This window comes from Adiantum capillus-veneris, chromosome 23 (assembly GCF_014529385.1).
Source record: "Adiantum capillus-veneris isolate H3 chromosome 23, ASM1452938v2, whole genome shotgun sequence".
Taxonomy (NCBI): domain Eukaryota; kingdom Viridiplantae; phylum Streptophyta; class Polypodiopsida; order Polypodiales; family Pteridaceae; genus Adiantum; species Adiantum capillus-veneris.
Genome location: NC_140953.1, coordinates 72,822,674 through 72,839,809, shown reverse-complemented (window position 1 = coordinate 72,839,809; position 17,136 = coordinate 72,822,674).

Below are 17,136 nucleotides of genomic sequence, written 5' to 3'. Positions count from 1 at the left end.
CTCTGTTCTTGAGCATGTTGGAATAGAGTAGGATTTCTCCTTGGTGGCTGGTAGATCCTTGTAGGGAATAATGGATCCCTTGGACGCATGAGGCTCCCCAAAGTTCTTTTTGGTGTCCACCTAGGTCCCACACTAAGCGTAAATCCATTGTATGCAATAATGTCCTCTTCAGAAGATCACACTTATAATGATTCTTGAGTCCACAAGCTGCACAAGAATTAACTCTTGCATAAGTGATAGAAGGTATGGAAAGAACTTGATCAGTCCTTGAAAGTATTCCAAAGCGGGACCATGCATGGCTTCCTCGTCCAGACACATAGCCAAAAGGGAGTAAGAAACCATAATCCTCATATCTTGCTTGTTTTCCTTCTTCATGCCAAATTAATAGAGACCTGTTGCCCACATGGATAGATTGCATGGTTGATGCCTGTTGCACAAGAGAGCCCACCATGTACAAAAGATAAACTGCAAACCACATTTTGAAAAATGACTCCATGTTACCACTAGTATGCAAAACCATTCTTCCTTGATTGGTGTGTCCTAGATTGATTCCACTGGCTGTTGATGTCAATCCTTCCACTCTTGTCGCAACCCAACTTAAAGAGCTTCCCAAATTAATGTTACACACAATGTTCACAGTTAGAAAGGAAAACCTAAAGTGCCAGTAGACCTCAATTGCATTTCTCTGCATGAGTCTTTCACCAATCTCGTGCCATAGGGGTAGTTGAAGCGTCTTCACCACTTTCACATGTGGTTGCAAATTTGAAGGGTCCACCTTGTTGTGGTTGAATGTGAGGCCCATTACCTCAATGGAGATATCACTTTGTTCACTCCCTGTTGACTCCTCCTCTGAAGTGGTTGAAGAGTCACCACTAGAAAACTCATCCATAGAGGTTTCTAGATCCATGTCGCATTGTTGACCTTTCTTCATGTCGTAAAGTATTGGCCTCCCTTTTGCATCCTTCATCTGGATTATGCCGGTGTCCCAATCCTGCTTAGCTCTCATAGCCATAAGCCAAGGCCTCCCTAGAATGATAGGGTAGCCCTCCCCTTTGTGTGGCATGACAAAGATGTCCACATCTACCTCGGTGTTGAATGCCTTTATCCTAACTGCATTTATAACACCAACACATTGAACTTTTAAATTATTTGCCATTTTGGCTTGGCATGATGCCGGCCGACTCACCTCTAAACCCAAACGGTGCATCATTTTTTCACTCATGATGCATATTTGTGCGCCACCATTGATGTAGATATTGGAGATGTGTTGCCCTTTTATGTAAGCATCCATCATTGGTAGTATGTCGTCTAGATTCCTCCCAGAGATAGCCCCAGCTATCTTTGGCTTTGGTCGCCTCGTGTTAACCATCTTTGTCCATTGTCTCCTCACCCTAGGTGCTAGGTGGAGTAACAGGGGCCAAGTGATTTTTGGGCCCTGCACAGAAACATCTTGAACCAAATCATATGGTTTAGAACATTCATCCAAAGAGAAATCTACAATGTCAATTTTACGTCGTGACTTGGACGGCTTTTTGCTAGATTCCCCTTTAGTCTTCATCTTTTCTTCCTTTTGAGAAGACTCACCATGCCTAGCGCGTTTTACCCCAATGGCATCTACTCCTTTAACCTTGGTCTTATCCTCCTCCACTTTCTCCTTTCCCTTACCTTCAAGACTGATGACGCTTACTGTTTGATTGCCAACTGGTGGTGGGGGTAAGGGTGGAATGAGAGGTTGTGGTGGTGGTGGTGGTGGTTGTGGTTGAATCGGTGGTTGTAAGATTTGCATGGGTGGTGCTTGTCGTGGTGCCCTCGGTGGTGGTGGTCTTGCTCTTGGTGGTGAAACCTGGTTTTTTCTGGCTCCTCTGTTGAAATTCTGCCTCCTTGGTTGTGGACAGTAGTACATGCCATGACCATCCTCCCCACAATTGTAGCAGTGGTATTCTTGGTTTTGCCTTCGTTGTCCTCTCCCTTGCTCTTGGTTGCGATTGTGTGCATGCCCTTGTTGTATCAAATGGACTGAGAGATTCTCAAGTTGATTGGTGATTCGGTTGAGCAGGTCTTGCTGATCTTCAATTGGTTCTTGTGGTTGAATCCTCTGGGCGACTGTTGTAGGTGGTGCTAGAGGTGGTGGGGTCCTAACGGCTTCCTCTCCATCGATATTCCTGGCTTGTAGGCGCAACTTCTTGTCTTTAAGGCGGGCCACTTCAACTGCTAGCTCATACATAGCAGGAAACCTTCCCTTCACCTTCTCTTTAAGAGTTGGCCATAACCCAGCCACAAACCGATCCTTCTTTAGGAAATCAGGTGCCCCCTCATCCTCTCTTAGCGATGCAACCCATCGCCCCCATAAATCTACAAACTTTCACTCATATGATGCGTATTCCAGCATACTGCCCTGCTTCAACTCTGTCAACAATTGCCATAGCTTCTCTGATGTTGTGCCCTCTCCAAAACGCTTGACAAAGGCTGCTCTTAATAAGTCCCACCATTCCTTGGTTTCTTGTGCCAAGGCATTGTACCATGATCTTGCCTCCACCTTCATTAGAAGTGGGAAGATGCGCAAGCGCGAAGCATCATCATCTCTCGCAGAGATGACACATGCTATTTCCAAGTTGTCTAGAAAGTCTGCAGCATCCTCGCCCACCTTACCAGTAAAGGTTGGAAATGCTACACTTGCCATGATTACTGAGAGATAGCTAGAAAGACACACTTCTTAACTTGCAAAATTTTTCTTCTTTACAAGGAGGCGTGTATACCCTCTTATACTAGGACATAGATTAAAACTTCAAACGGTACATTGCCTTGTACCAAAGGTAAAACAAATGGCTGATCTGATGGCAGAACCTCAAAAAACCGCTCCCCACCCGGCATGGTGTCAATGACGTGCTGGTAGTGAACCTTCAAGTCCAGTATTACCTTGATTGAGCGTACACGCGTTGGTATGTGTGATCTGTCTTGAGGTAGGTTGTACTGATTCATGTGAAGCTTAGAGGTGCTTAGTCACTGTCCAAGCTTGTGGAAGAGGGTGGTGTTCTTTCCTGAAACAAACTCAGTAGATCCCTAGTTTCTCTAGTGAGAGTGTGAGCCAATGCTTTTGTTATCTGTGCTGCAGCATCAGGTGCGACTTGAACACTGACTATGATAATTACCTCGGTGACTTGAGTTACCCGATTCTCAAAGTAGAATAGTGTTGATTCTCTATTGTGCAGAGCTCCTTCCATTTTGTTGTTGTTGGTTGGTTGTAGATTGCGGACATGGTTTCGACCTTCTCCTTCTTCTTCTTGGCACTTGGCCTATGTATATCCACTGGGTTGGGCGTGTTGGTTGACTCTCCCACTTCAAATCGATTACCATTACGCCTGGCACTCGAGCTTCGATGGAGATGCGGGGTTCGTCTAGTTGTGCTTGGAGCTCTTCTTCTTCTGCCGTCCAGTTAGAAATCCTTCATACTCATTCATCCATTCACAATAGTTTAGGGTTTTCAGTATTGTAAACTGAAGGGTTTCAAGAGCCCTCCTCCGTGGGGGCACCAAATGAGAGGCGGAAGTGAAAAAATAGACCCAGTGGCCTCTACACCAAGACTATGCACAATGGCCTCATCATGGGAAATACGCAATAGGGGCACCACTTAGCAAGATATGCGGCTAGGACGCATACATATACACAATGAAACATGCCATGGAAAACAATTTCAAGATCCACGCCCAAATGTGGAATGGAGTGGTGAGAGAATAAGGTGAGAGGAGTGGTGAGTGAGTGAGAATGGGCTCGCTACTCATGCATGTAGTAAGGAAGATAACGAGGTCAGGGATACATGCAAGTATGCTCACTTCTCATACAAGAGGTGGCGAATCCGCACACCTCAAGATGGAAGTAGCAAGATGATAGGAATATGAGAGGGAGAGAGAGTGTGTGTGTATGGTGGCGAATCCGCACACCTTAACATAAGCAGAAAAAAAAATGGCAAGGAACAGGCATATACCATACTCACAATGAGATGTATCCAAAGTGACACAAAGTATGGCACCAAAATGGAGTGTGTTGGTTGCTTGCAAAAGATGAATACAATAGGTACCGTATGGCAGGAAAATGAGAAGGGAGCAAGATCGTAGGAGGCATAATGGAGAGATGGGAGTTGATGGCGAGGAATATCATGAGTGTGTCCACCCTTCTTCTTCTTGAAATTGTGCCTTCAACCCTTAATTACAAGTGGTGTGGTGCTCATCTTTTATGCATGGTGATGGTGATGATGATGGTGTTGTGATTATGTGATTAGGGTTCATGCTACAAGCATGTAGAACAAGAGTGTGTATGGATAGGTGTGTGTGTGTGTGTGTATCTCTCAAGTGAGCTCTCATAGCCTCCTTATTTAGGGAAGGCGGGAAGGATTTAGCAATATTTCTATTTGAGGTGAGTGTCCCACTTTGGTGACTAGGAAAATGGGGTGCATGTGACTGTGGCTCCCATCTTGTCTCCTCATTATTTAAAATACCAGAGTCAATAAAGAGAGAATGTGGGTAGGTTGTAGAGGATAGGAAATATTTACAATAGTCTAGCTTTGGATAGACATAAGCTTATTAGGGAGAGAAGAGAGAGGTAAGAAAATTATAAGAGAGGTTGTCGAAGGTGGATATTTGTTGATGAGGATGGATCCTCCAAAAATGGTGATAGAATTACTCTAGACTAGCCAAGACCTCATTAAAAGAGACTTGTCTCTTGGAATCATGCTTGAAGACTTGTAGAACCATAGCCATTCTAGAGGGAAGAAAATTGGGGATGGCCTGTGTCACCATTACACGAGAAAATTGGGGTCCACTAAAAAAATCATATCTCCGTGTTCATAACTCCAAAAATTCTGAAAATAATTGAGCTAAAAGTTGAGATCATGAGCTACATCTTTCATGTAGAACGCTCCTTCAGATTCGGGGTTCTTCTTTACTTTAAAAATTCAGCCAAATAATGTATTATTTGTGGCTGCAAAGGTCTTTTGGTGGTCCCCTTTGAGTGGACTTCTCTCTTGCCTTCAAGTGTAAGCTCCTTCATGTGTATAAAAACATGACATAGAGTGTTGAAAAGATTTGGCAATCATCTAGATGGAGGTATTATTGAAATTTGAAAGTGGGGTTGAAGTTTGAAAATGAAAACTAGTGAATAAAATATTTGGTAGAGTGGAATTATATACATACATGAAAAAAAATATATATTAGAAAATACTAGAATATATATATTTAATATTTTTAAGGTAAAAAGAGAGATCAACAAAGAAAGCTTACTTATTATGCTACATCGTGATTGATTAGCATAAGTCTTATTTATTTAATAAAGGCTAAAACGTTTGTGAAAAAGGGAAGAAAAATCAAAAGTAACTTATATAATAGAAAATATTTTTGGTAAAAGAGAAAAAAAATATGGGGGTGTTCCCATGCATGGAAAAGCATGCCTCATTAGCCTTCCCCCTAAGGCTAGAGGTATTCATGCCTCTAGCTCTGTTCTTGAGCATGTTGGAATAGAGTAGGATTTCTCCTTGGTGGCTGGTAGATCCTTGTAGGGAATAATGGATCCCTTGGACGCATGAGGCTCCCCAAAGTTCTTTTTGGTGTCCACCTGGGTCCCACACTAAGCGTAAATCCATTGTATGCAATAATGTCCTCTTCAGAAGATCACACTTATAATGATTCTTGAGTCCACAAGCTGCACAAGAATTAACTCTTGCATAAGTGATAGAAGGTATGGAAAGAACTTGATCAGTCCTTGAAAGTATTCCAAAGCGGGACCATGCATGGCTTCCTCGTCCAGACACATAGCCAAAAGGGAGTAAGAAACCATAATCCTCATATCTTGCTTGTTTTCCTTCTTCATGCCAAATTAATAGAGACCTGTTGCCCACATGGATAGATTGCATGGTTGATGCCTGTTGCACAAGAGAGCCCACCATGTACAAAAGATAAACTGCAAACCACATTTTGAAAAATGACTCCATGTTACCACTAGTATGCAAAACCATTCTTCCTTGATTGGTGTGTCCTAGATTGATTCCACTGGCTGTTGATGTCAATCCTTCCACTCTTGTCGCAACCCAACTTAAAGAGCTTCCCAAATTAATGTTACACACAATGTTCACAGTTAGAAAGGAAAACCTAAAGTGCCAGTAGACCTCAATTGCATTTCTCTGCATGAGTCTTTCACCAATCTCGTGCCATAGGGGTAGTTGAAGCGTCTTCACCACTTTCACATGTGGTTGCAAATTTGAAGGGTCCACCTTGTTGTGGTTGAATGTGAGGCCCATTACCTCAATGGAGATATCACTTTGTTCACTCCCTGTTGACTCCTCCTCTGAAGTGGTTGAAGAGTCACCACTAGAAAACTCATCCATAGAGGTTTCTAGATCCATGTCGCATTGTTGACCTTTCTTCATGTCGTAAAGTATTGGCCTCCCTTTTGCATCCTTCATCTGGATTATGCCGGTGTCCCAATCCTGCTTAGCTCTCATAGCCATAAGCCAAGGCCTCCCTAGAATGATAGGGTAGCCCTCCCCTTTGTGTGGCATGACAAAGATGTCCACATCTACCTCGGTGTTGAATGCCTTTATCCTAACTGCATTTATAACACCAACACATTGAACTTTTAAATTATTTGCCATTTTGGCTCGGCATGATGCCGGCCGACTCACCTCTAAACCCAAACGGTGCATCATTTTTTCACTCATGACGCATATTTGTGCGCCACCATTGATGTAGATATTGGAGATGTGTTGCCCTTTTATGTAAGCATCCATCATTGGTAGTATGTCGTCTAGATTTCTCCCAGAGATAGCCCCAGCTATCTTTGGCTTTGGTCGCCTCGTGTTAACCATCTTTGTCCATTGTCTCCTCACCCTTGGTGCTAGGTGGAGTAACAGGGGCCAAGTGATTTTTGGGCCCTGCACAGAAACATCTTGAACCAAATCATATGGTTTAGAACATTCATCCAAAGAGAAATCTACAATGTCAATTTTACGTCGTGACTTGGACGGCTTTTTGCTAGATTCCCCTTTAGTCTTCATCTTTTCTTCCTTTTGAGAAGACTCACCATGCCTAGCGCGTTTTACCCCAATGGCATCTACTCCTTTAACCTTGGTCTTATCCTCCTCCACTTTCTCCTTTCCCTTAGTTACCATATCAACATAGAAAGATTTTAGAAAAATCATGCCTAATTTCACCTTTCCCGCATAGAAGTTGGAGAGAGAGAGAGAGAGAGAGAGAGAGAGAGAGAGAGAGAGAGAAAGAGAGTGCTGGGCTGAGAAAATCTCCGTATTCTAATGTGTTGTATGCCCTTTTCAAATGCTCTAGTGCAGATTGTGCCTATGTCATAGCTTATCCTAGAAACTTACATTCGTGTAATTGTACCCTCGTAGAGAGAGGTACCAAAAATCACATCTTGACCCGCTTACCTTGTATGTGATCGTGACTGTATCAGGGTGGTGAAGATGTATGGCATGTTGACTTTGAATAAACATAAAAATAAAATTTCTAAAAATAGCAGCAATGGAGCTCGTCCTTGACAGAGTAGCTAGTGCTATCGCGGAAGTGTATGCAATGATGGGTGTTGTGCGTCCATCATACTAGTATGCCATCCAGACATACGAAAAAATAGAATGATAAGCCCTTGGCTTCAATGAAACTCTCAACCATGTGAGCCTCTAGTAGACGTGTTTGGCACGATTACACTAGCATGGATACATCACAGTGCGCCGTTGCGTAAACTATGAGCTTATATCCACATAGTACCAAAGATGTGTGCCATTATCATTCATCCAAAGTCAATCGATAAGAGTGGCACATAAGAGAAGCCGTGCTTCACATGAAGACAGGTAAAGCACTTTCTTGTACAGTTGCTTCGTACGGAGTCTGTCGAATTCTGCTCAAGCACTTTGCTTTGCACAACAGAGAGATCTTTTCCTTAATAAAAGTAAACATAGACAAGAACAAACATAACTTGAAATGTAGTAACCTTGTCGTCCCCTTGTGGCAAGGTTTCTGGTAGTTCGCTCGAATCCAGCTCATAGCCATATGTATGCCTTGAATGGGGTAGTGTATAATCACATACACCCGTGTGGGATGTAAAAATGCGCAACCATCTTAGAAAGTTTCCCCAAACTTGTGTGAGAATAGCATATTCCAAACTGTGAAAACCGCCATGCCAAATGGCGAAAGGGAAGCCTTGATTTTTATAAGTACTTATGGAGTTCTGGTGCTCATAGCGAACAGATACTCTTTCCAATGAACAATATCACAATGGAAGAAAGTCGACCTTGTATGTACTGAGCTTAATTACTGGTGTCCTGGGGATGTGTAAACGGAGCCCATTGGATTACGCTTGCCATCAATGAGTGGATCTTGCCGTTGTGTGATTGCATTAGTGACAGCCGACCTGCCTAGGAGCCATGTCCTAGCAAACATGTTTTACAACTTCTGGAAATTGTAATCAATGGTTGACTGTGCCAAATACCCGCACCTTACATGCCACATGCCTTGCCTGTGTTAGCATGCCACATGCCTTGCCTGAACCTGAGGAGCAAACATAGCCTAGGACCAAAAAATTCCAAACCAAAACTGGAAATGTAGCATTTATAACGGTAGACCATTGATGGCATAATTTATTCGGCCAACGATTGTGCTCATAGCCATTTAAGATATCACATGCCATGCCGAACATGCTCAAATTGCCCCATGCTGAGGACAAATATCTCCATAGAATAAGTTGTCCCCATGCTGAGGACAAATATCTCCATAGAATAAGTTGTCATGCTTGCCTGGGCTTAGTGTGCTTATAATGCAAAGAGATCTGCGAGATGCAATGAAGTCAGAATTGAAAACGTTAAAGTTGACCTGCTTACCGACTCTTAGAAGTCCACTTAGCCTGGTTGGGTGTCGTATGAGCAATGTGTTTGCCAATTACTTTGACCTTTGATAGTTTTCCAAGCCTTGTTCGATTCCCCTTGACCATGTTTATTGTCAATCGAAGCATACAACCTTTGCATGCACGATATCCTCCCCCTTGCGGCTGTCTTGGGTCATGTGGCTTTGCACGATTGCACGATGTCCTGCTGTAGAACCTGCCACTTGCAGCTGGCCTTGGCCATGCGCCTTTGCACGGTGATTATGATAATGGGACATGGCCCTTGGGTGGCCCATGGGCACCCTAGGGTGCCCAACAATGTGAAGAAAAAAGAAGGTACTCAAACCTAGCTATGGCAGCACATTGATTGTTGTTGTCATGACAAGAGTCTTGTACCCTAAGAACTAGGTTAGTCACGGACTATGGCCAAGGGCCGGGCTAGGCAGTGTGGGGATCCGTCTAGGGCAAGGGGCTAGGTGCCCGCCTATATAAAGGGAGGTTGGGAGGAGGATCTCAAGGCCTAGTTCCCTAGTTCTTACACTGGTATCAGAGCTTAGGTCTCTCTTACACTCTCTCTCTACAGGCGTGGTCTCTTTAGGCCCCTAAAAGCATGCTCCTTTGGTGAGAATCGTTGCTTTTTTGGGCTCTTTCACATTTTTAGCCGGTCTACTTGCCAAATCGGGCAGAGCTTCCTGTTTTGGACACGTGGCTATGGTGCATGGATTGATGAGCTCTTGGGCTTGGAAGGGACGCCAGGGGGGGAGAGAGCATAGCGCCAGCACCTTTGGGCCGTAGCCGGCCTCAATATTCCCCGCCATCACCAACTCTCTGCTTACAGTAGGCTGCTCGCTGCTGTGAGCTTTGGCTTCAATAAACCCACGCCATGTTCACATGGTGAGGCCCTTTGGCCTCAAAAATTAAACATTGGCCACTAGTAGTGGCCCTTCCCACAGGCAAGGCAGCCCCGTGTACCGGCAATCCTCCCCTGAGTTCGGGTGGTCCGGTGGAATGCAAAAAAAATCCGCACCTATTTGTGGAGCAGGTATACCTCATCATTCCGCCGGCTACAAACGAGTCTGGCAGTTTAGCACACCACAAAAAAGAACCGATTTGCCGTTTACATCAAAGGCAAATCCAAGTATTCGCTACGAAGCATCATCGGTGTTTGCAAAGGCATCCTTGGCTGCAAAACAAGTGCTGATTTCGTGGTGGCTTGGGATTTACAATCCGATTTCAACTTGGACGTTCAATTCAATTGAAGACATAATTACCCAGTTAATTATCGCAACCTACTATGAGCTAGTGCTGAAGTTCCTCGGTGATTTCACCTCTTCGCCAATTCTACCGGGATTGGAAATTCACCTTCTTTACGACCGCCGGCGAGGTTAGCACGGCTAACTACCTCTGTGTTCGATACGGTTACGAGTTTTTGTTGCACTCGAAGGTACTATTTTCTCTTTTGTTCGCACAACACAAATTCGCCATGAGTGCGGAAATTGATGATCAACACATGTTTGACTTTGAATACCTCGAATTGGCTCCACCTGTGGATGTCATGGGGCCGGATACTCTCACGGAGAGTACCATCGTGGCAACATGGATGGATGGTGCAAACCCAGGTGATCATATCTCTGTCTCCTCATTTATCAACCACTCCTCCTCAGAGCGTGTTGGATATTTTAGAGGATGGTACTCTCACGGAGAGTACCATCGTGGCAACAGGGATGGATAGTGCAAACCCAGGAGATCAATCTCTGTCTCCTCATTTATCAACCACTCCTCCTGAGAGCGTGTTGGATATTTTAGAGGATGACAGTCAATTGCCAGATGCTAGGGAGTTTGTCACTCGACAGGATTGGAAAATTTTTGACGCCCGATTTCGCAAGATCGCTGTCAGGGTTCAAATCTTGGTTACACAAGTAGAAAATCTTACACAACTAATTGAAAGAATGCTACCAAAATCAGCTCTGTACTTACCAGCAACCCAAGGGGTTGCCAATTTACCAGTTACGATCAAAGAGGTCCAACAGGTCCACAATAATTCGATTGTCGGAACAAATCAGGGCACGACCAACGTGGTCAAGAAGCGCCTATCACCATTCGAATTTCAACGTGCAAAAAGTCAAAAATTATGCTTTATTTGCTTAGGAACACATCAAAAAAAGCAGTGCCCACATGTCGAAAAACTTAAGCATGATGCATGAGTTCGTGATTTGACATAAGCACCAGTTTTGGTGCACGGCACAGTAGTTATATGGCTTTTTAATATGTTATGATTAGCCATTTTCTCATACTTCAATATGGATTTTCAGCGTATTGTACATTTTTTTGAATTGGGTACTGTTACACCCCAATTGTTTTCTGCCACAGTCATTTTTGGTACGACCAGTCACATCATCTCGGCTTATATGATCTACCAAAAAAATTCTGAGATGCATGCAAGATCACTGAATTAGGGTGTATATGATACACGTGTCCTACAACTTTACGTTTTGCATTTACTTTGGACAGTATTATGAAAAGCCAAACACTTGGCCCATTTCAGATGACATAAGGCTTCTAATTCCTACTCTGCTTACCTCAGCGACAAGAGCAGTTGGCAACCAAGTTTGGGGCACCTACATTATTCAGGATATCATCTCATCGAATCCCTACCAGTCTAACCGGTGCAAGGCACTTAGGGTGTTGACTTCAACAGTTGTCACGGGCTTCCGTTTTTGTATGCAAGGCATGCTACCTAGATGGTATAAAGTACGCTCTCACAAATCACTCTGTCAAGGACACTATTAGTTATGGATTGTTTCCCATAATTTTTGGTTGCTATCAAGGCACACAAAACAACCTAAAAACTTCTAATGGATTCACAACCCATACACGATAGATGGGCACGCTGTGACTTGTGGTCCCTCTCGTGATGCGAACACCATACAGTCATATGGTTGCATGCTTATACGATAAGCTGGCAGTCACGCATAAGATGTCTAAGAGCACACATTCTGGGCACACACACACTAGTGACTACTGAGTTCTCTGGAGCCAAGATGCTCTACAATTCTCAGCTACAAATTGGGCAAGGTGCCATTCACATTTATTTTCATCGGTTTATCGATTGATCACTCATTGCCATACGGGCTAGGAGCCACGCGTGCTGGCTACGGGCCATTGCTAAATCTAGTATAAGATCCACTTGTTGGTATTCCTTGGATGATTGTTCTCAAGATTGAACAGTTCTACCCAGTGGAGTACACATTGATGTTAATTGACAAGCAATCGTCTTGTCATTACATATGTCATTACGGATGTATAAGGCGTCATTTTCGCACTATATGTTTTCATTACAAACGCTCATGTGCGTTTTTTGACAATCTTAACCTCACACCGGCCGGTCTCTACCATGGAGTATAGACGCAGCAATCAGGGGTGACAACATGGTTGTAAGGGGTCGGTAGTTCACTCGTGTGGATCTCCTGCTCTCTCTATAGCACTATGAAGTGTCTATGGACATACGGTTTTGGGGTAAAACCCAACGAATGATTGCTACATCATCCCATAGGCATTAAGGATCACAATTGATCTGCATTGAGGATCACAGTTGATCTCTCCCAGTAATACTTTCAAGGAAAGAATTCCGCAATCTACCACGCGGTAACAGGCGAACACACTTTTCAAGTTGATTCCACTCAATCTATACACGGTTAACTAGGTTGGTTACCATTATCTGCTAGTTGAGCAGTTTCTACAAATACTCTTATCAAGGGGTTTGACTACGTAGATTCTCATCCAAGGGCTTGGTTTGCAAGGGCAACATTCTGGGTTCCCGGTGCAATGCTGTTTGTTTTTTTTTCTAGGCAGGGGACGTGCTCCTCTCCATTTGCATACGGGTAAGTGAACATTATGTTCAAATTTCCAGGTATGCATTTCTTGATTTGGTGTTATTCCATTTTCAGTACGCTTTACTTGGTGTTTCAAGACGTCTAAGCATGCTTGAATGTTACAGAGCCATGCCAAGGGCATGTCGGCACAAAGTATTTTGGGCCAAGTGCCCAATCTGTCTTTCTGCCTTATGCAGTTACGAACCTACTTGTAGGGTTCAATTTGGCACATGTTGTCACATGGGATACAACATGGTCTAGGAACTCAAGGAGTCGGTTTAGCCAGTGGAGTAGGACTAATGAGGGTCCCTCTCACTCCCGTCGTAGAGTGTTTGCAGTTACCTCCACACACAAGTACGTCTTGTACTTGAAGGATGTTCCTTTTCACACATCCTTATATGAGACATACTCCACATGTGAAGAATATGAGTCTCTGGACTGACACTGGAGCCATTATTTCAATTATGTGTCACGATAAAGTCCCTAGGTGCTGGTCACATATGTTGTCCATACCATTTTTAGCACGACGTATCAGGAGCAATTTTATCGCCAAAAATTGTCGGATACTTAGAATGACTTGTTAAGGTACAAGTACTGCTCAACAACATTACAGATGGTTGTTTATACATATAGCAAGGCTAGAAGTTGTTAATGAAAAAGTTTCATTGTATGTACCTAGAAGTGATCAATGTTTCACCTTCTATTGTGATGCAGACGTTACAGCAAGGCTTGCAAAAGATTGCAACTAAAAGTATTTAGTTTCTTTTCAGAACTATTTACATTCCTTTTAAGGCGTGCTAGGCACATCACATTTGCCATAAGTATTGGCAAGGATCATTGTGGATATCCAGGTTCGGGTTAGTTTTTGCTAAATGCATGCACACTAGGTGTTATGGGCCCTAGTGTTTAGCAAAGGCTGATTTGGAACGGCATGCATATTCCATAGGTTGTTGCTTATGAAGCATTTTTCACTCTATGTGCACTCTCTATATGAGATTACTTTTAGATCCACTAATCACCAATAGAGGTCATGGCTCGGTTTGGGCGTTTGTGGATTTTTCCAAGTTAACCACGATGGTTACTTCGGACATTGTTGATTCTTCACCAAGGTTAAACACTACTGTGATTCCCCGTTTACCAGTCATCTGGGACGACTGTCTGTAAACCGTGAGGAAAACACACCTCACTACTGTCAGTTATCCAAGGGGATAGGCAGATTACAAAGAGTAATCTTGTGCTAAAGGATCTGCTAAGAGCATACGTTAGCACAACGCATTTTTGAATAGATGATTTTCTCCCTATTCTAGAATTTGCTTAAGTATAATTTTCGACTTTGAACACCTCTTGTGGTGGGGTTGGAGATTGCGTCAATACTTTCATACGTCAAGGACTTACTAGGTGTGCTGACAAAGTATGTTGGCAAGTAACCTTCATTAGGGATGAACATGTAACGAACTTTTCAAGATACTCAGGCGAGTAGGAAATCTGGCTCACAACTGCATGGAAAGTTACGCCAAGGTTTCCTTGCCGTATTCCAGTACCTTCAGAAGATCTGAAAACAGGTTATGCCTTTGGACAACTCTTAGTTGTGGTTACTCCTTTACAATACTCCAGTGAGTTCTAAATGGAGTTACTATTTAAACCCAAGTGACTCTTAGTTGTGGTTACCCCTTTAAGCACTCAAGTGAGTTATAAATGGAGTTACCATTTAGACCCAAGTGGTTGCAAACGGACAACAATGTTGAAAATCAAGATATTCATCTTGGTTTCATTGAACCTCCTCACTGTACCAATTATCGGTCATATAGACAACTGGCTCACCTGTCCCCCTGCAAGCGGCCGCTCCCATAGCTCTTGACCTCGAGGTTCCCTCCAGTGGAAGGCGTGCTTCCCACATGCTTCTCTGTTCTATTGAGCCCGCCTTGCTTGATCCAAGAGGCCATGTCCATGCTGCCGCCTACAAAGAGAGAGAGAGAGAGAGAGAGAGAGAGAGAGAGAGAGAGAGAGAGAGAGAGAGAGAGAGAGAGAGAGAGAGAGAGAGAGAGAGAGAGAGAGAGAGAGAGAGAGAGCATGCAGCCATCCAACGACCCACACTGTTCTCCCATACCTAAGCCCTGATACCAGTGAAAGACCACAGGGAGACTGAATGCCGGATCCTCCTCCTAGCCAACCAATTATAGAAGGGCCCATGGCCCTTTGCCCTAACTGGATCTCCTATCCACACCTTCAGTCCGGCACTTGGCCTAAGTCCTTGACTCCCCTAGGTCGGGCCCTGCCCTCTAGCCCTTGGCTTGACAATGGGTCCAAACTGACAAAACCTGTCAAAGTGAGAGTAAACACTCGATCACTGTCAAAGTGGGAATATATTGACCACTGTACAAGATGGCATAACACTGCAAACTTTTATGGCGAGAAGACGAGGAAAAATGAACAAAATTTCCTTTGCAAGATGACTCAAAACTCAGCACAAACCGCAAGCCAAAACACGGCAGATAACTGCCAAAGTGGGAGTAAACTTGACCACTAAACCATCGGAGAGTAAACTACAAATACGCATAAACCATAGCGAGAATTTGGGAAAACTCCGACAGAGTTTTCCTTGAAAATTGAGCAAAAACTCAAAAAATCTCACTAAATAACTGCACCAAAATAGACACTTGGTGTATCAGTAAACAGATCCACAATGACATACATAGCACTGCCAAAACCCTGGCAAACTGGCTCACTCCACTGAGTGGATCTATGGACGTATACATGTCCAAAAACACATGTAAACCTACTACTTGCAAGCTACAGCTAGCTCAAACTGTATCCACAAATGCATACATAGCATGAAACTTCACAAGACCATGCAAAAAAGCTCTCTGGAATGCTCCACACAATCGTACATGAGCACTACATGTGCCGCATAATCTGTATTGCAAAGACTGTGCAAGTTGTGAGAAAAATCATTGGGAAACTGACACACGCTACCTCATCGGTCAGTAAACACGTCGACTGAAAACACTGTCCAAGAGTTAAGCGCGCTCGAAGGAAAAAACCGTTCTGAAATGGGCCACCAGAGCCGAATCTGTCGTATGTGTGTCGTCGAAGTTGAAACATCGTGGAGACTACATTGGAGCCGCCGCTCTGGATGGGGCTAGAGGAGCCTGCCGATGCCGCTCTGGTCTCCTGTTGTGTCGAGGTCGGAAAGTCTGGTGCCGAGGATGTGCGTCCTTGATGCCGTCTTTCGTCGCACCGAGAAAAAACACTGATGCCATAGCCGCCTGTCTCTCAACCGGGATGTCTTAGCTCTTTGATATGTCAAGAGCTACTGCAAATCGTCAATGCCGAGCCAAGGAAAATTTGTTGGAATTAGGGATGCAGAGAAATGCACACAGCTTGGAGAAGACGAAGGAAGCTCAAGGCACCACAAAAGAGAGTGTGTTACTTAGTGTGCAATGGAAATATAGATAGCCTTAGAGTGATGGGCTTATATACAATGCACGGGGGAAAAACCTCCTAAAGAGGGAAAAAATGCCCCAGTGGTCCTAGTGGTTCACACACATCACTACCACATGTATATGGTAACAAATCCCCCTATGGAGTGATGCGGTGAACGAGAGCTGGCACATGAGTAAAGGGAAGTTCCATGCCCTGAGGACATGATCAGTCCACAAAGGGGAGTAAGCCCAAAGCTTTGCAAAAAGCTTTGAGCTTCTCAATAGACAATGCCTTTGTGAAAATATCTGCAAGGTTGCACTGTGTTGGCACATAAGCCAAGCTGATCTCTTCTGCTGAGAGCCTCTCCCTGAAATAGGGTAATGCACCTCAATGTGCTTTGTGCGAGCAAGAAAATCTGGGTTCCTTGCAAATGCCAATGCACTCTGGCTGTCAGTGTAGATAGTGTTGGCAGTGTCCTTTCCAAGACCCAAATCATCCATAAGGCGTCTGAGCCATACACACTCAACCGTAGCTGTGAAGACTGCCCTGTACTCAGCCTCACAACTAGAAGTGGCCATAGCAGGTTGCTTCTTGCTCAACCATGATATACATGAGCTACCAAGCATGAAACAAAAACCACTTGTGGACACTCTCGCATGTCAAAACAACCAGCCCAATCTGAGTCCAAAAAAGCATGTAAGTCTGGCGGCAATGATCCCCCTTGGGATAAAAAAAGCTAGGATGTAAAGTGCCACTAAGGTAGCGAAAAATCCTCTTGATAGCTTGCCAATGCTTAGACCCTGGGCTATGCATAAATCTGCTAGCCTGTGAGATTGTAAACTGAATATCTCGCCTCGTGTTGCATACATAATGAGGCATCCAACAACAGTTTGGTAAAGAGTGACATCAGCAGGATCACCATAGGTTTGCAATCCTCAAGTCCAAACTTACATAGCAATGTCTC